At 40.3% G+C, this 23,405-nt stretch overlaps 1 long non-coding RNA gene across 10 annotated transcripts in view; it reads left to right on the forward strand.

Moving 5' to 3' along the window:
* LOC144616978 (uncharacterized) overlaps window positions 1-23,405 on the forward strand; it is a 53,758-nt gene that overhangs the window by 18,275 nt on the left and 12,078 nt on the right. For 5 of the 10 annotated variants that reach the window (XR_014137895.1, XR_013556968.2, XR_013556971.2 and 2 more), the window contains exons 3-5: window positions 348-681; window positions 3,319-3,458; window positions 14,475-23,200. This is a non-coding gene — a long non-coding RNA (uncharacterized LOC144616978). Of the gene's footprint in view, window positions 1-347; window positions 682-3,318; window positions 3,459-6,136; window positions 6,345-14,474; window positions 23,201-23,405 lie in introns of those variants that run through there. The other 5 variants (XR_013556969.2, XR_013556976.2, XR_013556970.2 and 2 more) reach the window with 5 other exon arrangements.

A 23,405-nucleotide genomic window follows, 5' to 3' on the forward strand; every position in this document is an offset into this window, starting at 1 on the left:
CAGAAGGAAAAAGCAGGGCAGTAAGGATCCATTAAATTCCAATCAGACACCTATTTTGGCAGCAAAACTGTAAAACTAGTACCTCACTTATTTCATCATTACAACATTCCCCGGGAAGAGCTAAAATGGTTATTCCCAACAGGAACACTAAAACACAAATTGACGTTGTCTATTCATGTCTTTATGACGTTATGGATTTTCTCTCTACCTTCCTCCCTTTCCCTCACATAGTTACATGTGTGACATGACATACATGTGACACAGGATCGTGAGATAAATACACTTTTATTTTTGTCATGCAGGGTAGAAGTTACATTCCAAATTAATGTTTTTTTTTCCTCCCAAAGTTGTCGATACGGATGCTACAGTCTTTGCATCTGTGCGTCGTTGTCTCAGATTGCATTACATTTGAACATTGCATTGTTCAAAACCATTGGGATCTCCTGTTGCGGCATAACCTTCAGAGTTTTGTCAAGTTACTTCGAATATCTTCAGTGATGGAAAATCTTCATCCTTAATGATGTATTTGACTTCTGGAAACAGCCAAGGATTATTTGGAACATGCCTTGATGGATAAAACATGTAATGATAATAGATAGCACTTCTGGATAAAAACAAGATAGGAAAATTGATGGCGCTTTTCGTATAGCTCATAAACTGAAAATAATTATAAAAAATAAGGTATTCTAAGTTATTTTTGAGCAATGGATTGTGTTGAATAAAAGAGTAGTCTACTGAAAAACTATCTCAAAATAATCATTTGTTTGCAACTGTGTTACTTTATTTGTTCATTCATCTATTCATTCAACATTAATTCAGTAGACACGCCATGAGGACCTACCCTATCTTAAATGGTAGCTCCGAGAAGAAAACTTTGTTCTTGTCCTCAAAGAACTTCTATTTCTATAGAGAAAAAGATATACAAGCATGATTTTAGTATGCAGATCTTATCTGAAACCTTTGATGGGTTTTAGAATTCAGAATATTTCACATTTTCACAAAGTAAATAGGATAAGAGGCCAGTCACTATAGCTGTAGAACATTACCCAAAATTTTGTGCCTTAAAACAACAAAAACGTTTGTCTTTCTCATGAATCTACGTTTAGATTCATGGCTTGGCATGAATCAATCCTTGGCATTCAAGGCTTGGCATCAGCTGATCTTTGCTCCATTCAGCCAACAGTGGGGGGCACTTGAGTGCTGAGGACAGGCGTCAACTACCCCCTCATGTCTGATAGTTGATGCTGGTTGGTGGTTAATAATGGCTGGTGGTTGAGACCCTGGCTGGGGTTGTGGGCTAGAACAGTTTCGGTTGGCTTCACTGTGGCTGAGCTTCCTCACAACATGGTGGCTGAGTTCAAAGGGCAAGCATTTTGGGGGAGAAGGGAAAATAGGCAGAAGCCATATCACCTTTGATGACCTAGCCTTGGAAGTCAAGCCATGTCACTTCCACCACTTTTTTAAGCACTCCCATTTTCAAGGGGGAGAGGAAATAGACTTCCCCTCTTGATAAGTAGTAAAAGTTCTAGAATAACTTCTGGGATGAGAAATGCTGCAGTAGCCATTTTTGGAATGGTGCATATACTCTAGGTGTGTGTACCCTGTGTTCCAGACCATTATCAGTGCTGTCTGAGGCTTCACTGTGTGATGAAACCCATGAATAGTTCTGCAACAAAATGAATGAATATTAAAGTGGACTAAAAGATTATTTAAAAATTTTTTTCAATGTTTATTTATTTTTGAGAGACAGAGAGTGACAGAGTGTGAGTAGGGAAGGGGCAGAGAGAGAGGGAGACACAGAATTCACAGCAGGCTCCAGGCTCTGAGCTGTCAGCACAGAGCCTGACGTGGGGCTCAAACCCACGAACCGTGAGATCATGACCTGGGCCGAAGTCGGACGCCCAACTGACGGAGCCACCCAGGCACCCCTACATTGAGATTATAAATATAAATAGTTCAATTCAGGTTCTGTCACCAAATGGGTTTCCAAAAAATATTTCCCTTTTAAGAGATTTCTGGATTCTAGACTTTCTAGTAAGTGGTTTTTGAGTTGTAATATAATTTGTGCTGATGGAGGCAATAGGCATTTACAACACATGTTGAAGAAGAGACTGTAGGAGAACTAGAGGAGTAAGAGATCTGTACAGAACAGGTAACTGAAAGTGGATTCTTTAGGAAGGGTGTTGCAAATCAAAGAAATGCCAACAGAATGGAGATCTGAGTGTGGAGAAAAGCAAGATTTAAAAATAGCTAGAATATATACATGAGGGAGTTTTAGGGGCCAGATCAGCAAGAGTCTTGGATGCCATATTACGGAATTTGGATTTTAGCCTGTAGAGACACTATGAAGCCAATTAAGGATTGTAAGCAGGAGAGGTACGTGATCACATTTGTCCTTCAGAACAATTATTTTGGTGGCAAATAGTAGATTGAGGGGTATGAGGATCTTGTTCACTCAGGACGCTCTTCAGTAGGCAGCTAGAATTTATGATTGCCTGAAATGAGAGCAAGGAAGAGAGGTGCCTGGGTGGCTCAGTAGGTTGAGCATCCAACTCTTCTTTTTTCTTTTTTGTTTAAATTTATTCTGAGAGAGACAGAGACAGAGAGAGCACATGTTTGCAGGGGAGGGGCAGAGAGAGAGGAGAGAGAGAATTCCAAGCAGGCACTATGCTATCAGTGTAGAGCCCAACACGGGGTTTCATCCCACAACTGTGAGATCATGACCTGAGCCAAGATCAAGAGTCAGAGGCTTAACTGACTGAGCCACCCAGGCGCACCAAGCATCTGACTCTTGATTTCGGCTCAGGTCATGTAATCACAGTTGTGAGACCCTCTTAAGCCCTGCTTAAGATTCTCTCTCTCCCTCTGTCTCTGTCCCTCTCCAGCTCTCTCTCTCTCTCTCTCTCTCTCTCTCTCAAAAGGAAAAAAAAAAAACTTTAAAAAAAGGAGCAAGGGAGAACTGTTGAATTTAGCCGCCATTTCCTTTTGTGCTAGGACCAGAGTTAATCAAGAAAACTGTGATGTGGAGATGGAGAGGAGTTGTCAGATTGACTCTTTTCTAATTAATTTTTTATCCAAGTAGTGTATATATCTTCTTTACGATGTAAAATAGCACAAGGCATAGAATAAAAACCAATGTGCACGGTACCACATCTCATTACCTCCAGTCTTACTCCTTAAAGGCTACCACTTTCCCCCCTTTAAATGGTTTCTTCTGGGATTTACTTGTATGTTCTAAATAAGGTACTGTGTCTGTGGAAAGTAACAAAATAAACCAATTGAAAATGACTTAAATAATACCACTGATTCTCACAACAGGAAATCCAGACTCGACAGGCTTCAGACACCATCTATGCTTCCATCTCAGTTGGCTTCTCATCATGATCACGAGATCAATGCTTCTATTACAACAGTCACATGAAAGAAAATCCAATGTAAGAAGAGGCACTATTCTTCTGGTGAGTCTTTGTGTGTGTGTGTGTGTGTGTGTGTGTGTGTGTGTGTGTGTGGTGTTCTTGTTTTCGTTTTTGTTTATCAGCAAATAAATTTTTTTCCAGAAGCTCCAAAGCTCTCTGCCCCTCCCGTGCTTTTGGATAATTTGGGTCATATGCCCCGTGTTGGATTATCTTTGGTCAGCTTGGCATTACCGCCACCCCTTCTATGGTCTCCTTTGCTTGGGAGAGAAGCCAGGTGCTACATTCCTCTTTATTGTATGGTTCCAGCCTAGAGCGTATTCATGAGAGGCATCCTTGAGACAAAATGATGGAGAAATCATTATTCTTCAGTCAGTTGCAGCCAGAATTGTGAACAGGTGTGATACTCCTAGAGACATTTTTTTTTTGTGGGGGGTGGTGGTGGGGATAAGCCACCAGTTCTCTGTATTAAAGTCATTTATAGCTAGACTGCAAAGAGGAACTTCTGTTTTCTGGACTGATATGTGACCCTTCCTAAGCATAGCACTGATGCAAGGGAAATTAATTACAGCACTGACATAAGACAAATCAGGATTTAGATATGATTTCAGTATGGAGCACAATGGTAATATGGAGGAAATTTGACTTCTAGTAATGGCAGGGCAGCTTGGTCAGGATAATCTTCCTACAGGCGAACATGATAGAGTCTGGATGGGAATATTAAAAACCAACTATCTGAAGACATTCAGCAGGAACTAAAAGCAGGTGGATATTGGAGAGGAGTCTGCCCTTAAAATATGGGAACTACACAAATGTGACTTTTGGCTTTACAGTTTATGTTCAGAGTTGTTCACCAATCCATTAGGTGGCTCAGAATGAAGTTGTATTACTGAATAATTCAGCTGAATTACTGAATACTAGTGTCAGAGTATAGAATTCAGGACTGGAAGAGCAGCTGGGCAGCTAGAAGGGGAATCCTAGAAAAGAGGAGGTCATGGAGGTGGTACACCCCAAATTTGCATATAAACTCTTCTCAAATTCATGTCCAGCCACTGAAATATGCATCAGTGGGAGAGACCACATAGAGTACAGAGAAAAAGTGACCATTAGGAACGGGAAGAATTGAGCAAAGATTTCAGCTTACACCCAAAACAGAGGAGACAGACCTAGGAGTTTGAGTCTAGCCAATTTAATTCCTTACTAGAAGAAAAATCACACTCTTCTGAGCAATATAACAGAATCACAGATGTCTACAATGTATAATTCTTAATGTCTAGTGTACAGTAAAAATGCCCAAATGTACAAAGAGATAGGAAAATATGACCCATATGCAAGAAGAAGGAAAAAACAATCAGAGAAAACCGAACCTTCAGTGGTCCTTAGTAGACAGAAACTTTAAAGCAGCTATTATAGATATGCTCAAGGACTTATAGGAAAACATAGTCTTAATGAATGAACAGATGGAGAAACAGCAGCAAAATAGAAGGAATGAAAAGCTCCCATTTTACTCTGTTTAGGCTGCTGTAACAAAAACACCATAGACTGAGTGGCTTCAGTAAACATTGATTGCTCACAGTTTTGGAAGTCTGGGAAGTCCAAGATCAAGGCACCAACAGATTTGGTCTCTGGTGATGTTCTGCTAACTGGTTCCTAGGTGGCCATCTTCTCACTGTGTACTCGCATGGCAGAAGGAATAAGGGCACTCTCCAGGGCCTCTTTTACAAGAGGGGCACTAATGGGGGGGCACTAATCCCATTCACAGAGACTCCACCTCATGACCTCGTTACCTCCCAGAGGCACCACCTCCTAACACTGTCACATTTGGGGTTAAGTTTTCAACATGTGAGTGGGGGGAGAGACACAAACATTCAGTCTATAGCCGACTCAAATGAAAATTCTAGGTGGAAAAAAACGGCAACTAAAATGAAACATTTACTAGCTTTGCTTAATGGCATATTGGAGATTGCACAAGAGTCCATGAATTTGAAAGCAGGTAAATGGGAATTATCCAAATTCAAGAAAAGGGAGAAAAGAAGAAATGCGAGTAGATTCTTAGAGAGCTATAGTTTCTGATAGTATAAGCAATCTAATACAGGTGATTTGGAATACTAGAAGGAACCAAGAGAATAGGGAAGAAAAAATTTTGAAGAAAAAATTTGGAAGAAATAATGGCTGAAAACTTACCGATTTAGTAAAAACACTAATGGGTCCAAGGTGCGTGAACCACAAGCAGAATAAATACAAAACCAACCAAACAAAAAACAACAAATAACATTAGGCACATGACAGGCTGTTGGAATCCAAAGATAAAGAGACAAGAGCCTGGAGAAAAAAAAAAGCCTGTGTATCACTTGAAGAGAAACAATAAGACAAGTGATGGCAGACTTCTCATCAGAAGCAGCACACCCAGATCACATCAGTGGAAGGATTGCCCCAGTTGAGAGGAGTGGCGTTAGCGGAGTACCTTCAGTTTTCAGCCCCTTTCAAGGTTGCCTCAACTGTAGAGCCCTGACTCACTTAAGATCTTGCTTTTTCCTGGGAGACCTATAGCCAGCGATTGACCGATCAGTGCCCGAGCTGACCATCTTGGCCCAGTGCAAGACAAATCTGAAGGGCCATTCTTGTTCTAGCTCCCCCGGGGCATCGGTCGAGGCTGTCAGAGGATGTGCATCACAGCTCAGTTTTTCCTTCTGACTACTCTCGCTTCCTTCTCCTTCTTACAGGTTTTGATACCCAGGGAACTCCTTAGTAAGCATTCTGCTGGCTAAATTTCAGCTCAGAGCCTACCTCCTCGGAAACCCAACCCATGACAACAACTGAATAATACCTTTAAGTGCCGAAATAAGTAGGAACAGTCAACCCAGCATTCTATATGCCGCAAAATTGTCTTTCAAAAATGAAGAAAAATAAAGATATTTTCAGGCGGACGAACGCTAAGAATGTGTATGTTGTGCTATAAGAAGGACTGAAGAAATTCTTCCAGTGGGAGATGAATCACACCAGACAATAACCGGGACGCAAGGGGAAGAATGAAAAGCACGGGAAGTAGTAAATATTTGGATGAATATAAGGGAAGGTACACAGTTTCTTCCCTTTATTTTTTAGATTTTATTTTTAAGTAATCTCTATACCCAAAGTGGGGCTCGAACACAAAACCCTGAGATCAAGAGTCGCATGCTCCACCAACTGAGCCAGCAGCCAGCTGTGCCACGTACACATTTTCTTAATTTCTTGAAAAAATCATGTGATTGTACAATACAACCTATAACACTGTATTGGGTTTGTAACATAAGTAGATGTAATAGATACGGCAAAAATCTCCCAAAGTTGGGAGAAGGGTAAATAAAACTATAATATTAGAAGGTTACTGTATTTTGTGTGAAGTAGAACAATATAAACTCTAAGTAGCTTGGGATAAGTTAAAGAGGCATATCGAAGGCTTTGGAGTAACCACCAAAATTATGAAAGATATACAGTTAAAAAGCCAACAGAGAAATCAAAATGGAATGCTATAAAGTATTCAGATCACCCGAAAGAAGGCAAGAAGGGAGGAAAAAAGAATGAAGTGGACAAATAGAAAACAAACGGGAAAAATGTATATTAGTGATAATGGCGGCTCGTTTTCTTATTGTCAGAGAAGGGAGTTACAAAGGTAGAAGCAAGAATGAACCAGTGGTGTTGGAATTACTCATATAAGCAAATACATAAATATGGATGTAATATGCGTATGTTTGTATATACATACATACCTGTGTTTATGTCCGTGAATCTCTCTATTTATGTGGATATCCATAGATATCCGTAGATGCACACAACCATATGATTTCTAGCTGTGACCACCGACAAGGTTTGAAAGCATCAACCAAGAGCATATTTCGAGGTCCAATCTTGATTTCTGAAAACCCTTCTCAATGTAAATGTCTGAATGGCTTTTTGGAGAAGTGACTGACTTGAGGACTGGGGTAGGGAATGTACAGGATAAGCCTGGAACATTTTGTGCCCCAAAGTAAGGAAGTCCCCAAGGAATGATGGGGATCTGTCAAAGGCTGCAGAATCTGGTTTGACTGGGCTCTCACTGGTGAAATCTGGAAGAATATGACTTCAAAGTAAATAATGGTAACAAACTGTAAGCCGCTGAATAAAACAAGAATCCATGAGTCCACATCCACTCTAAGTAAATATGTGAATAAATTGCAAGTTAGATGATAAACACACCTACATAGTCTTAAATTACCCCCTTGTAAAGCACTTATTGATTACAAAGGGAAAAAGTAACTTGATAGTGGAGAAGCCTGGCAAACACCCTCTTAATCAAATGAGCCAAACAACATCACTAGTAACAGGACAAATTGAAATCAGAACCACCTTCTAGAACACAATGAGAAGAACACACAAAACATCGCTTCTGTGAGAACTCCTGCCAAAGATTCGTAAGCTGACTCTAATCACAAAGAAACATCAGACAAATTGAAGGACATAGTACAAAATAACTGTTCTGTTAATCTTTAGAATTGTGAAGGTCACAAAAAGACCAAGGAACTATTCCAGATAGAAGGAAACAAAAGAAAAGTGACAAATAAATGCAATGTATTAGCCTGGTCCGGCTCCTTTTGCTATTAAGATTGTTACTAGAGCAATTGGTGAAACTTAAATGAGGTAGAAGGATTAAATGGTAGTAAGGTGTTAATGTTAATTTCCTCACTTTGATGATGGTGTTGTGATTATGCAGGAGAATATCCTTATCTTTAGGAAATAGACACTAAAGTATTAACAGGATGTTAGCAACTTCTCTCAGCTGGTTTGGGGGGGGGGGGATGGAAGTACTTCGCACTGTACCCACAACTGTTCTGTAAGTTTGAGATTGTTTCCAAAATAAACAAATACCCACTGAGGAAGAAAACCCACAAGATATCATTAGAATGGCTAAAATAAATACAAAAGGATGATAGAAATGTCGAGAGCAGGATACGAAGCCACCAGAATGCTCATAAATTGCTAGTGTAATGTAAAATTACAAAATCACTTTGGGAAAGCTTTGGTAGTTTCTTATAAACTTACCCTTCCTTGGAGCTAGCAGTCCCTCTCCTAGGTATGTACCCAAGAGAAATGAAAATGTATGCCCACGTGGATACTTGGATGGGAATACTTACAGCAGCTGTCTTCCTAATAGCCAAAATCTGGAACAAAATATCTATCAGTAGGAAAATGGATTTAAAAATCTTGATTTAGGGGCCCCTGGGTGGCTCAGTCGGTTAAGCATCTGACTTTGGCTCAGGTCATGATCTCACAGTTCAAGTGAGTTCGAGCCCCGCATTGGGCTCTGTGCTGACAGTGCTCAGCCTGCTTACGATTCTTTCTCTCTGCCTCTCTCTCTCTGCCCCTTCCCCACTTGTACTCTTGCTCTCAAAATAAAGAAATTAATTAAAATTTTTTTTATATAATCATATAATGTAGTGTTACTCAGTAATCAAAATGTACTATTTAAAAAAAATTTTATGTCTACTTTTGAGAGAGAGTGCAAGCAGGGGAGGGGCGGGGGGGGGGGAACCAGAGGATCTGAAGTGGGCTCTGCACTGACAGCAGAAAGCCCAATGTGAGGCTCGAACTCATGAACTAGGAGATCTTGACCTGAGCTGAGGTTGGATGCTTAACTGACTTAGCAACATGGGTGCCCAAAAATGTACTATTTATACATGTAACAGTGTGGGTCAATTACATAGAACATTATGCTGAGTGAACAAAATTAGAGTACATAATGCATGATTCCATTTATATGAAGTTTTAGAGGAGTGAGAACTAATCTATGATGGAAAAAACTCAGAACAGTTACTGCCTCTGACAGTGCTGGGATTAACTGGTAAGGGATACTGGGGATATTTCTGGGGTACGTAGATGTTCTACGTCTTGATGGAGTGTGGGTTACACAGGTGTATCAGTCTAAACTGTAGACTGTTTACGTAGACAATCCTAAGGAATCCACAAAAAAGATAAGAATTTAGCAAGGTTACAATATAATTTATATATATATATAATATATATAAATTTAATATACAAAAATCAATTTTAATTTTATATACTAGCAGCAAACAATTGGAAATGAAATTAAAACAAATTTTTTTAAGGTTTATTTATTTTTGAGAGAGAGGAGAGAGTGATCAGGAGAGAGGCAGAGAGAGATAGAGAGAGAGAGAGAGAGAGAGAGAGAGAGAGAATCCCAAGCAGGCTCCACACTGTCAGCGCAGAGCCAAAAGCGGGGCTCAAACTTTCGGAATGTGAGATCATGACCCGAGCCGAAATCAAGAGTCGGACACTCAACCGACTCAGCCACCCAGTTGCCCCGGAAATGAAAATTTTAAATTCCATTTACAGTAATGTCAAATTTACAACATTTAGGAAGAATTTAGCAAAAGATATCCAAGACGCCTATCCTGGAAACTACAAAATACCTTTGAGGAAAAAAAAACAAAAACAAACGAAAATATCTCAAGAAATGCAGGCAGATACCATGCTGAAGAATTGGAAGACCCAATATTGCCAATATATTACTCTTCCCCAAATTGATTTCAGTCCCACCAGGCTGTGTGTGTGTGTGTGTGTGTGTGTGTGTGTGTCTGTAGAAATTGAGTAGCCAATTATATTTAGGTAGAATTGCAAAGGACCTAAGATATTCAAACCAATCTTGGAAAAGAACATTAGAGGAGATCCTCAACTAGTGATCATGGGCTGTCCTTTTACCTATAGAAATAAGAGATTAAAAAAATAATTAAAAGTTTAATGTGTATGAATAGGGCTTGTTGTCTGGCGGGCTTCACAGTAGGATAATTGACAGGCACAAAGTTGTTTTATTGGACAACCACCAAATGCAAATGTTTCTGCACGTTTCTCCAGGAGAATAGGGGTGGGTGAGGGGTGCTGGTGTGGTGCAGTGGTGGTTGGTGGCAGAAGCTTGGGAGATGACAGTGGGAAAGGGGACCTTGGATGATACCATTTACCATGCAGACTTTATTGCAAAAATATTTCAGGGACAGTTCTTCACCGCCTTCCTCTACAATGTTTAGTGTCCATGTCCAGAGTGTAGGGTTAAACTTCTCACCCTTTCTGTGGGCTGGTAAAGAGTACCCAACTTTTTGAAGTATGGGAGAGACTGTCTATAGACACTTTAATCCCATTGTCACATCCACTTTCTGTCTTATTTGGTGCCTCTACTGTCCAGGCCTTCCCAGGGTTCTTTTAGGTGAATCAGATTGCTTCCTGTTGGCATGCTATTGCCGACAAGCCTGGTTGGGTTTTCTTAAGCTTTCTCCTGTCTGCTAGGAAAATCTCCACTCCACCATCTGTTTTCCATTTTCCAAAATTTCATTGATAATACTTATCTGTTGTTTCCTTCCTTTTCCCAGTCTCTTTCTCTCTCTCTGTCTCTCTTTGTCCCTTTTTGTGGTTTTGCATTTTTAAATTCTTTACTATCACTTTTGTTTGGTTTCAGGAGTCAGCAGGTAGAAATACTTTAATTTGATCTTTAGTTTAATCTACCATGAAAAACTGGAAATCCTTCCATGCTTTCCTAAAAGGTAGTGTGATTTGGAGCTGTAGAAAGTGCAGGGTAGGGTATCACAACTGGAGAGAGAGACACCGCAGATGGGGACAAATACAAAAGATACCTAGATGTCATTTTTTAACCCAGTCCTGTTACTTTATATTCTTGAATCTATAGTCCCAATTAGCATGACTATTTAATCATTCTGCTATGCAAAGGATGTAAAAAAATTTTTTTTTCTGCACAAACCCGTGTGGATTTTTATAAAATGTGTTTTACTGCTGCTCAAAAATCAATTCCTCCTTGACAAAATATTAGCAAATCAAATCAAACAATGCATAAAAAATTATACACCACAACCAAGTGGGATTTGTTCCAATTATACAAGGCTAGTTAAACATTTGAAATCAATTAATGTAATCCATCACATCAATAGGCTAAAGAAGAAAAATCATATGATCATATCAATAGTTTCGGAAAAATAAATTGACAAAATCTGACCCTTATTCATGGTATAAACTCTCAAAAAACTAGGAATGGGGGGGAATTTCCTTAAGTTGATAAAGAAATGTCTATTTAAAAAAAACCTACAGTTAACATCATACTTAATGATGAGAAACAAAGTACTTTCCCACTTGATTGGGAACGTGACTGGAATGTACTGTCTCAACACTCCTATTCAACGTCATGCTTGAAGTCATATCTAATGAAATAAGACAAGAAAAGGGGGAAAACGTAAACAGACTAAGAAGGAAGAAATAAAATAGTCTTTGTTTGCAGATGACATGACCGTCTTTGTAGAAAATCCCAAAGAATCAACAACAACAAAAAGATACCTGCAATTGGTCATAGCAAGGTTGCAGGATGCAAGGTTACCCGACAGAAGTCAATTGCCTCTTTATGTACCAGCAACAAGCAAGTGGAATTTAAAATTAAAAACTTAATACCATTTACATTAACACCAACATTGAGATAGAGACCAAAGCCGATCTAAGTTATGGAGAGATATTCCATGCACATGGGTAGGAAGGCTCAATATGTCAAGAGGTCAATTCTTTCTAACTTGATTTATAGATCGAATGCAATCCTAATCCAAGAATAGAGAGCCCAGAAATAGACCCACACAAAAATAGTCAAGTCCTCTTCCATAAAGGAGCAAAAGGCAACTTAATGGAAAAATAATAGTCTTTTCACCAAATGGTGCTGGAACAGCTGGATATCCACATGCAAAAAAATGAATCTATACAGCTTTCACAAAAAGTAACTCAAAATAAACATAAGCCTGAATATACAAAACTCCTAGAAGATAAAATAGAAAATCTAAGTGACTTTGGTTTTGGTGATGACTTTTCAGATAAAGCATCAAAAGCATGATCCATGAAAGAAAAAACTGATAAGTGGGACTTCATTAAAATTTTAAAAACTTCTGCTCTGCAAAGGACACTGTTCAGAGAATGAAATAATCCAGAAATTGCGAGGAAAATCTTTGCAGAGTGTATATCTGATAATGGACTGATATCCACAATATATAAAAAACTCTTAAAAGTCAACAATAAGAAAACAACTCAATTTTTTTTTAATGAACAAAAGATCTGAACAGTCACGTTACCAAAGAAGATATAGAAATGGCCAATGATTATATGAAGAGGTGTTGAACATCATATATAGCAAAGTACTGCAAATTAAGACAACAACGAGATACTACTATACATCTGTTAGAATGGCCAAAATCCAAAACACTGACAACACCAAATGCTACTGAGTATGTGGAGCAAGGGGAACTCATTCATTGTTGGTGGGAAAACAAAATGATACAGTGAGTTTGGAAGACAATTTAGCAGCTCTTTTTTGCTTTTTATTTTTGTTTGCTTGCTTGGTTTGTATTTTTTACAAAACCTTACCATATGATTCAGCAAGTCATGTTCCTTGGTATTTTCTCAAGTGAGTTGAAAATTTACCATTCACACAAAAATCTGCACGCAAATGTTTATAGAAGCTTTATTCAAAATTGCCAAAACTTGGAGGCAAACAAGATGTCCTTCACTGAGGGAATGGATAAATAGACTGTGGTACGTCCAGACAATGGAATATTAGTCAGTGATGAAAAACTCATGAGCTATCAAGCCACGAAAAGACATGGAGGAAATGTAACTGTATGTTGCCAATCTGAAAGACTGAAAGACTGAAAACTGAAAGAAGCCAGTCTGAAAAAGCTTCACAGTGAGTGATTCCAAACATGCAACAGTCTTGGAAAGGCAAAACTATGGAGAGAACAATACCAGTTGTTTCCAGGGACCAGAAGGTGGGAGGGAGGGAGGAAGAGGTGGAACACAAGGGATTCTTAGGACAGTGAAACTATGATACTGTAACGGTGGATACATGCCATCATACATTTGTCAAAACCCACAGAATATACAACACAAAGTGTGAGCCCGACTGTACATTTGGACTTCAGATAATCATAATGTATCAATATTGGCTCATCAGTTCTGGCAAATGCACTCTACCAATGCAGGATGTTAATAATGGGGGGAAACCGGGTGGGGAAGAGAAGGTATCTAGGAATTGTGTGCTTTCCGCTCATTTTTCTGTAAACCTAAAACTGCTCCAAGAAAGAATGTCTCATATATATATATATATAGAGAGAGAGAGAGAGAGAGAGAGAGAGAGAGAGTTTTGTTTTTTTTAAGTAAATTACACTCAACATGGAGCCTTGACTGCAGATCAAAAAAAAGAATGTCATATATTTATAGGTGTATATATAAATATAATAAACAATATAATATATACGTATAAATAAATATAATAAATATAAATATATACATATAAATAAATATAAATATAACAAATATATAAATATAAATATATATCACATGTATTTATATATATAATATACTTTCATATATATGTCATAAAATATTGTCCAAATATAGTTTTACGTATATGTCATGTATATTTATATATATAAAATATAGTTTTGTTTTGTCCGTTTAAGTAAACTACACCCAACATGGAGTCCCGACTGCCAGATCAAGAGTCACATGCTCTACTTCATGAACCAGCCAGGCGCCCCAGTCTATTATTTACAAAAAAGAAAGAGAAAGAAAAGAGAGGCTATTTAAAAAGCCAAGTCCATGAGGAAAGAGCTGTAGTGACAGAAGGGGTGTTTACACACGTGTGTGGATTCATGGGAGCTCATTTCATCACGCACTTAAGATCTATACGTTCAACGGCAAGTAAATTTTACCTTGGTAAAAAAATCAACTCTATATTATTACCTGTTCTTAATTTGGCTGATACAACACTGAAGAGTTTAAAGGAAGCAGGACTCAGCTGTATGTGAGTGTCGTTGACCTTGGAAAGATGCTGCCGTGTCGTGAAGAGGCGGAGAACGGCTCTCTCAAATGCATTTCCTTGCGCAGCTAGCCTTTCAGATTAGCTAATATGTAGAGGGAACAATCCTAGCTCCATATTTCATTCTTCCATGGCTTTTTTTTTTTGATGCCTGATTATATCTTTTCTTTCAGATTTAGTCAGAGGGGAAATGCCACCTGAGGTCTGAGCGCACATGTGACAGAAATCCTGGGAGAGAAGCACCGTCGTGAACTTGTTCTTGAAGGAAGTGAGGGGTCTGCATAGGCCGAGAAATTGGGATTCGTGGCAGCAGGAGTGGCCGTGATCTAGGGATGAGTGCCAGCGAGCAAGAAAGAGGCAGAGCTGACCGGACTCCGCAAGAGGAGGGTTGTATTTAGGATCCATGACAAATAAGTACTTAAACATAAGAATGAGAAATTGGGGGCTGGTCACATAATCTTGGAATAATTGGGAGAAGATGCATTTATCTTTCTCCCATACTCAGGAGTTGAGTGGCCTGGATTTGTTTCAGGGGCTGTAACAATTCATTTTAGATCGGCCGGGCCATGGCACCCAGTCGTTTGGTCCAGCACCAGTTTAGAGGTGGTTTGTTCTGTGAGACTAGCATTTAAGTCAGCAGAGTTTTGAGTAAAGCAGGTGCCCTCCGTAATGTTTGGGCCTCATCCAATCAGATGGGGGCCTTAAGAGAGACTGGCTGAGGTTCCCCAGATTCTACCTCCGGGCTGCCTTTGCATCGACTGCAGCATCAGGTCTTCCCGGGGTCCAGCCTGTTGGCCTGCCTGCAGCTTTTGGACTTGCCAGCCTCCATGAGCCATTTCCTGAAAATAAATCTCTCTGTGTATTTATTTAGGCTGCTGTTCTGCTTCTTTGGAGAACCGCTCTGGCCAATACAATGGCTAATAGTCCAGTGCCAGCTCTGAATTCCTCTTGCCTCCTTCTTGCCCGCAACCCAAATCGGCTTCCAGCTAATTCTTAATGTGTGGAAAAATAGGCAATTTATGTTAAGGTGTTGTTGACGTGAAGTGGATAGGGCATTGTAGTGCCTCTTAAACAACGATAATGCCTTCAGGCCAAAAGAGAGGAGTGCTAAAAGGTTAGCGGATTGTACCATACATATGCATCGGTTATCTGTACACAGGTATGTGTTTTTACTTATTTGGGTTTTGGTTGGAGTCGCTTTCTGGAGGTCAGTCTCTGCCAGCTGTGGATGGTCGGCGCTTGCAACGGCAGGCTAAGTCTTCACAGTCTGGTAATAGATTTTCTCAGTCCACGGGTGGTACGTTAAGAACCCAGGTCCCCTAGTTCCAGACGCAGTCTGCTGCTGTCAACCAGACATCTAATGCGGTGATCTCCCCCTGCCTCCCCCAAACCTGATTGCGCACAAGCCTGCCTGCTTCTTGCACAGCCTTCCCTGCCATCCCTTACAAGGGCCCGGTTTATACAACTGGGATTCTCCCCTGGTTCCTTGTTTGCACTCTAGTAATCTGGTACTTCTGGAACCATGCCACAAACCAAGACCTGTTTGGCTGGGCTCTGATCCCCTGCCCAATGTATGCTGGTTCCTATGCTCCAGGGTGTCTGACGCTGCTCACTCCACTAAGTCTGGTTCAACCTGGATAAACCTCTTTTGAACTTTGATTTCTGGTTCCACTTGACTGTGTGTGTTACCACCCCTCGGTGACCATCAGTGCCGTGTCCTTACTGAGTAAGATCTTCTGAGTGGGTCCAACTTTAACTGGACCCAAGTTTTCCTCGCTGCAGTGGACACTGACATGCGTTTAGGGACCCAGTATTGTTCCTGTGTTGATACATCGTGAATCTAGTCCCATCGTCTCCAGTTAATTTCCTGGTTTCTTCTGGTTAGCCTTTGGGGGCCCAACACGCCTCACATTTTGGTCTGTAAGGGGTTCTAATACAGTGATCCAATCACACCACATGGAAGACAGGCAAATACAGATTCTTAAGTAAGAAAGTGACATGATGAAAATGGTATTTTAGGGAATTTAATCTCTTAGCGTTACTCAGGATAGATTGGAAGAAGGGGAGACTGGCTAACATGTTAACCTATTAATTGAGGAATGTGAGGCTTAAGTGGCATAGAGTGGTAGTGAATATAAGAAGAAGTAAAGAATCTAAACACTCTATGCCAATAAAATTTTATTTGCATAAAGATGTTCACTGCAGAATAATTTATAATAGCAAAAACTTGCAATGACCTAAATATCCAACAATAGGAAATGATTTGGGCAAATTTTGTTATAGCCCGCTTAATGAAATGTTACAAAGCTAACTAACTAAATTGTTAGGAAGGTTATTAATCAAAATGGAAAAGTGCATATGACGAAATATTAAAGAAAAAAAGGCAGGATCCTGGAAATGCAGGGTAGAGCCACTGTGGAAAACAATATGGAGGTTCCTCAAAAAATGAAAAATAGAATTACCAGGGCACCTGGGTGGCTCAGTTGGTTGAGCATCTGACTTTGGCGTAGGTCGTGATCTCATGGTTCATGAGTCTGAGCCCTCCATCAGGCTCACTGCTGTCAGCACAGAGCCCACTTTAGACTCTCTCTCCCCTTCTCTCTCTCTCTGCCCCTCCCCTGCCCATGCTCTCTCTGTCTCAAAAATAAATAAAATATAAAAAAAGAAAAAAAGAAAATTACCATGTGATCCAGCAATTCCACTACCAGGTACTTCCCCTAAGAATCACAAAACACTAATTTGAAAAGGTATTTGTACCTCTATGTTTATTGCATTATTTACAATAGCCAAATTATAGAAGCAGCCCACGCGTCCATCAATAGGTGAATGGATAAAGAAGATGTGGTACATATACACAATAAATACTACTCAGCTATAAAAAAAGAATGAGATCTTGCCATTTGCAGCAGCATGGATGGAGCTAGAAGGTATGATGCTGAGTGAAAGAAGTCAGTCCGAGAAAGACAAATACCATATGATTCCACTCACGTGGAATTTAAGAAACCAAACAAATGAACAGCAAAAAAGAGACAAACCAGAGAATGTAGTAGAACAAACTGAGGGTTACCAGAGGGGAGGTGGGTGGAGGGATGGGTGAAAAAAGTGAAGGGGGTTAAGAGCTCCCTTTACGAGGACTGAGTAATGTATAGAATTGTTGAATCAGTCTATCGTACACCTGAAACTAATATAACGTTGTATGTTAATTATGCAGGGTATAAAATATGCACACAATTATTACAAAATCTGAATATGCATATAAAATATGTGTAAAAGTTGTATGAAATGGTAACAATGATTGTGGTAGAGGTGGATTTATGTATGCTTTCATTTTCTCTGTTTTCCAAATTTCTATAACATGGTTATATTAGTTTTAAAGATTCTGGGATTCCAGCCTCCTACTGAGACTAATTCTTTCTCTGATTTAAATGATTATTTTGACACATTTATTGGTGTTCTCCTGTCTCCTACGTCCTGGAATGAGCCTTGAGTGAGGATAAAGCCAGCCACTTTGAGAAAGTCATCGTTTCGTTACCAAAAGCAGGTTTGGCCATTGATGAAAAATAAAAACAAAGAAGCAACAACAACAAAAGCATCTTTTTCCAGGCACTTCAAGAAATACCTGTTTACTGGAAATAATTGGATTTATATTGATTTCTAGCATAGCTGGGCTTTCTACCTTGAGGCGGTGCTAACTTAGTTGGTAAGATCATGCACTTTGACGTAAGGCAGAAATGGGTTCAAATTCTAGGTCCTCTGCTCATAGCTGTGGGACTGTGGGCAAGTTACATAATCGTGCCATGTCTTCGTTTGCTCAGAGGGTGATGTTACTGACCTTTGGAGATGGGAGGGTTGTTGAAGCAAGGCCAAGTTGAGCCATCACTCAACTTTACCAAGTTGCTGCTGAGGGAGAAGGGCCTTGGCCCCTGAATGGATCCTGCAACCCCCACATCCTCCATTCAGGGGAGGTCAGGGCAGGACTGTGCTCAAAAACCTTATGTCTTTTGACACAATGGGCTCTAAAATACCATCTGCATTAATGACTCTCCTGGGACTGTTTGGAAGTCACCATGCTCTAGTGCCCAGATATTCTTAGGCAGCTACAGAATTTATTGAGGATAATAATTTCCAGAGGAGGCTGTGGAGGTGGCACTCTTTGTACACCTTAGTGGTGGCAAAGATGAACAGATAAGTGAGTAGTCCACAAATAACCTCTGAATTTATATATAATAGCTCTCTGAACACATCTCCCCTGAATGCCCCCTTTGGTGGTATTTATTGCTTTACCACCACCTCTTCCGGCTATTATCCTGAACCTCTGTGAGCCCAGCTACTGGTCAAATCTATGTAGTAGCTCAGGCTGCTCAGCCTACAGGACACCCTCTAGCATCACAAGGGACATTATAATAAAGGCCATAGTCAATAACTACCAAATAGCAAGGTGAATGATTCAGATGGGAGATGTCCTGCCTGTCCTTCTACTGCCCTCCTCATCTGTCCTTGTCATAGAGTCTGGACCCCTTTGTAACGACAAAGTTCATAACTCTGGTTGCCTCCCATATTCAGTTCCCCTATTTATACATTTCTGCCTCCAATTTTAGCACCTGTTCTCTATTCCATACTCCGAAAGACTCATCCCAGCAATTGTACATGGACCCCCAAAGAAGTGATTAGTGAGGATGATGTAGAATAGTTCAAGAACTATTCCAAGAATAGTTCCAACTTTGGCCCAGTAGGAAGGGCTCAGATTGAAGGATGCTCAAAGGATATTCCTACACACCCCAGAGAGCAACTCCATTTCCATCAAGAATACCCAGATGGGCAGCTCTGGGCCTATCCTGTTTGATGGAAGGGACCTTTTGGAAGAGATTAACCTGACTTTGTGTCCTTAAACTGGCCAGGCACCCCTAACACATGAGTCCAATTCTCAATGTAAATGAATTTCTACTCTGACGCATTGTGCACAGCTTAGAATGCCAAATGTTATTTCATGATTGCAGTCTGCTTGAGGAAAATATTTCTAATGCCTTTGGCTCTTGATCCCTTGCCCTACCTCCTGTTTATAGGCATATACTTGTCCCTCTGAACTCATGCTTGGCTTATGGGCATGAACTTCTTGTTTCTCTTTACAACAACTTTCGCTTACCCTTAGGATTACCTCTGCTTCTACCTCTCTGAGTCAACACTTTTGCCTGGCTCAGTCCTCCCCCCCATAACACCTGACATTACCGTCTCATGGCAGGTATTTTCACCCTAGCCCTGTTAATAGGAACCGCACGTAAGAAATTAACATATCAGTCTACCACCCTACTGTAAGGACTATAGTTTTATAGCCATTTTCACCCCTTTTACCCTGCAAAGCCCCAATCTAGTAACCCTCATGGGCAAGGTTTATAGAGAGCAGAGTCAGAAACCATTCAAGTGTGAACACTTTAAGACAGTACAGCAAAAAGAAGTGTGAAGAGCAACTAGGAAGCTGTAAATAATATATTCATCTGACTGTCTTGCTCATGGACTCTGATCTCTGCACTTTGTTACCTATGTTACTTCTCTATCTGTCCCTGACTCTAACTGGTTTCCTCTTGGCTGGATCCATGAATTTGCTGGATCCATGAATAAGCTCTTGGCTTACCTCTTCTACTTAACATTCCACCTGTCCTCCACCCCGCCTGCCCAGTATGGAATGATTAGGTTCTCCTCCGCCAGCTGCTATACTTTTCATTGTTCTAGTGTTAATTGAGCACCTCACCAGAAATGACCAGAAGCAATGCTCCTGAGCACCCCAAATCCATTCCATGGGCAACAGATACCTTTGAATAGGGTTAATACCCCCTAGAGGGAATTTAGAAGACAGGTGGTTAAGTGATAGGGAGAGGGGATGAGGAAGTGGGAAAGGGTAAAAATGCCAGGGAAGAGCTATGGAGGGAGAGGAAGAATAGTAGGTCTGTTCAAGTAACATTTGGGGGATAAAACATTTGAAAGAATGAAGACAAATGGGGGTGCCTGGGTGGCTCAGTTGCTTAAGTGTCCAACTCTTGATTTCAGTTCAGGTCATGATCTCATCGTTTGTGGGATTGAGCCCGTGTTAGCCTCTGTGCTGACAGCATGGAGCCTGCTTGGGGTTCTCTCTCTCTCTCTCTCTCTCTCTCTCTCTCTCTCTCTCTGCCCCTGTCTGCTTGTGTTCTCTCTCAAAATAAATACATAAACTTGAATTGCATGAGAACAAAAGTAAAGTATGTAGAGGTGAGAGCCGAATACAGGAAAAGAAAATAGGTGTGATAGTCAGAGAGGAGGTACATGGCAGGAGGGAGGGCTGCGATGGTGAGATACAGGGCCATTCCAAGGTGAAATGATAAGAGTGGGCAACTAAAACACCTAGCAGAGGACTCCCATTAAAGGGCACTGTCATAGTTCTTCTCTTCAAGAAAGGGATATTCTAAAGTTTATTAGTTTTTTTAGTAATCTCTATACCCAACGTGGGGCTCGAACTCATGACCCCAAGACCAAGAGCCACATGCTCTTCCAACAGAACCAGGCAGGCACCCCAAGAAAGGGATATTCTAAAAGATGGTTTAAATAAGTACAAAAATAACTACAACAAGGCCGACTATTAGCCACAAGAAAAGTACAAATAAAGGGTATGGGGATCCAGAAAAAAGGATGCCATGACAGTCAACACTTAGTGCTATGCCTTGTATGGAATACGTACTCAACAGAACCGTTTCAGGAGAAAAGCTGACATTGGAAAGGGTACACATGTGCTTTTCAAATTGCATAGCTGATATTTAATTCTTTACTAGTGATTCTCAACATTGGATACACGTAAGAATCCCTTGGGAAACTCTTAGAATGACCGATGTCTGGACCCCACATTCAGAGATTCTGATGTAATGGGTCTGGGGTCAAGCCTGGGCATTAGTGTTTTTCTGAAGCTTCCAGATGATTCTAATGAGCAGCCAGGATTGAGAAACCTCTAGTATTTGTGTATGTCTTTTTCTTCTGAAAGGTTGAGAGGCATAGTATCCAAGGGGAGAAACACAAATTTGGGAAATAGGAAGTACAGATTCTAGATTTAGCATGAGTGCCCATTTATACATCTTGGACAATGTCATCAATACAGTAACAACTCGTATATAAACTCAGGGTAATATATCGTTTCTGTCCCTTGTTTCTCTCAGGAATTTGGAAAATTAAACATGGGGACTTTTTAGTAGGAAGTTACTAAGTAAATACATTTAATCACTACATTTTATCCAGGGAGATGGGCTAAATGGGTGAGAGGCATTAAGGAGGTGAGCATTGGGTGTTATATGTAAATGAATCACTAAATGATTTCTATTCCTGAAATCAGTGTTATACTATATGTTAACTAACTTGGATTTAAATTTGAATAAATAAATAGAATTTAAAAATGAGATATAATTGACAAATAACATCAGTTTCAGGAGTATATGTTACTTTGGATAACAAAAACCTATTATGATTAAGAGTCTATTCATCATAATAAGTTTATGCCTTTTGACATCCATCATCTCATTTGTTTCTCTCCAAATCTTTGCCAGTGAAGTATTATTTTTATTTTGCAACTGACTGACCTACAGGCACACCTCCTTATGTGACAAAGCCATTTTCGATTTTTCTTTCTTCAGTCTTAAGTATCTTTCTAAGTCATTGTTGACACTGTATATTTTATGATGAGTCAGTAGTATTGGTTTGAATGTAAAGAGTAAAAACCTCTGGCCCTGTGTTCGATCAGTTGCCTGACTGGCAGGAGGACGAAACAGAAATAAATATATTGAGGAAGATCGGTAAGAATCAGGAGGAATTGGCATTTGCTACCGGCCATCGCTAAACGAATTAATAAGACATAACGAACAGTAGCGAACAAGACACTCTTCAGATTTTAGCATCCTAACTGCTAAACAAATGTTGAAAGAATGAATAAGTGAATGGATGCATTTTCAGATAGTTATGGAGGGGCACCTGGGTGTCTCAATCAGTTAAGTATCTGACTCTTGATTTCAGCTCAGGTCATGATTTCACAGTTTGTGAGTTTGAGCCCCACATCGGGCGCTGCCTTGGCAGTGAGGAGCCTGTTTGGGATTCTCTCTCTCCTTCTCTTTCTGCCCCTACCTTACTCTCTCTCTCTCTTTCAAAAAAAATAAAATATTTACGAAAATGACCATAATGGTAACGTAAAAGCATTGAGTACTTACATATGCCCGGCCCTGTTTTTAGCCTTTAACTCTTTTGAACCAACACACTAATTCTTTCAGGTAGGTATTACTATTATTCCCCATTTTCCAGATGAAGAAATTGAAGTCCAGAAGGATTCAGTAATTAAAGTACTGAGCCTCTGTTCCCTAGTCCACTAGCAGCACAGTAACAAGGTCCTTAGTTAACTGAATTTCACAGTGCACTTAGCTGACCCCGCTCTTCCTTGAGTAAGCCAGGCCCAAGTCCATTGTATCTGTCTTTTCTGTTTGTGATGCCACCTGCTGGAGAGGCGACCTGCTCTTGTTACCTTGCCCGACCACTATCTCTTCCAGCCACTCCTAGTAGCGACTTCCTGTTCCGAAGTCTGTTGGCACCGTCTGCCAGGGTATCCCCCTTGGCCTTAACCGGGGACAGAAATAGGCGGCGACAGGGCTGATGATTCCATACGTGACATGGAGACTCCGGCCCAGGACGTGGCTTCCAGTCTTGATTCTGCCGTGGCTCCCATCTCTGCTATCTTACCCTTGTCAGCCACAGCAGAACCCTGTGCGTCCGCTGCCCAGCCATTCTGCAGTTTATGGACACTGTGGAAGCCGTCAACTCTCAGGTTCACCATTACAAGAAATCTACCACTAAGAAAAAGAAGCACACCCAATTTTAATGGCATGGTGTCAGGAACTGAAAGGTGATGCGTCCCTGTTTCAGAGAAGTTAAAATGTGTATGTATATTAAAAAAAGAGCATCTTAAAATTGGTGAAATACAGCATATAAATGTGTCTTGATAGATTTTTCTAACACTTGGGGGCTGTTTGTAGCCAGCTTTTCTCATGACCACTGCCATTGCCAACTCGCAATGTTTGTCCCTCCTTTTGGGTGCTGTGGACTGTAGC

The sequence above is a fragment of the Panthera onca genome, chromosome B4, assembly GCF_046562875.1.
Source record: "Panthera onca isolate mPanOnc1 chromosome B4, mPanOnc1 haplotype 2, whole genome shotgun sequence".
In the NCBI taxonomy this organism is placed as follows: Eukaryota; Metazoa; Chordata; class Mammalia; order Carnivora; family Felidae; genus Panthera; species Panthera onca.